General features: G+C 38.0%; 1 pseudogene; it reads right to left on the bottom strand.

The window, feature by feature from the left end:
• Positions 1–426, bottom strand: LOC119512589 (annotated as a pseudogene).
• Positions 427–918: the final 492 nt, after the last annotated feature.

Raw genomic sequence — 918 nt, 5'->3', positions numbered from 1 at the left:
TTATAGTAAACCAAGTTTATCTTCAAGCATCAAGTGTGGTTTTCCCATTACTTTACTTTGTGATGGATCATTAAGAACATCTTCAAATCCAATAGTGTCATCACTACCCCTCAAAATATCCAATGAAAGGTTTGAGCTTGGAAGAAATGGAAGCTGTTGAGCCTGCTGCATTGCCTTGAATTCCATCTGTAATTTTAGTGGAGCAAACAGACCTTGGTTGTTTCTCTTTGTGGAAAAATTAATTTTATCTTGGTTGAGCTGGAAATTCTTTTTTGATAATTCAAGAGGATGACTGGGCAAAAGTTCATTTTACACACAAGGAAAACCTTTCTGAAGAAGATCTTGACTTTCAAAATGTCCAGTTGATGAATGTTCAGTAACTGGAATACTGTCCCTTAACTGAGCTCCAAGTCCTCTGGCATTCATCTCAGCCCGCTGTCCTCAGCCTGTTTTCTCCATTTTATTTTGTTCTTTTCTGACTCAGGCAATATCTAGGAAGATGTTTGAAGCTCCAACTGATTCTGTATTTTTCTTTATATGAGCTGAGCCTAGTATTCAAATGTAGTGTAGAAGTAATGGTGGTGTTTGTGACACTTCAGGTGAGGGCAGAAGAGTAAATAACCTTGTATAGGAGAAGAATGACAGTTCCTTACTATGTCAGAAATGTGTAGGGAGAAAAAATTGTGACTGCATGAAGTTTGGCTTCACTGTAAATTTTGTGTCCTGAATCTCTTTGGTCTTTATTGCTTAAGTTTGTGGTCTTTGAACTTTTCTCCTCAGAGAACCAAGTCTCTATATTCTTTTCCTTCTCTTAGGTTCTTAACTCTCAAGATATAAGAAATTCTTTCTTCTGCAGTTTTTGGTGTACGTCAAATATGGGGACAAGTGGGTGTGGGCAGAGGGAAGAATGCCTCCCCA

Source organism: Choloepus didactylus, chromosome 17 (genome assembly GCF_015220235.1).
Source record: "Choloepus didactylus isolate mChoDid1 chromosome 17, mChoDid1.pri, whole genome shotgun sequence".
NCBI lineage: Eukaryota > Metazoa > Chordata > Mammalia > Pilosa > Megalonychidae > Choloepus > Choloepus didactylus.
Note: the sequence above shows the minus strand (reverse complement) of the source record. Positions and strands in the feature narration are given on the sequence as shown.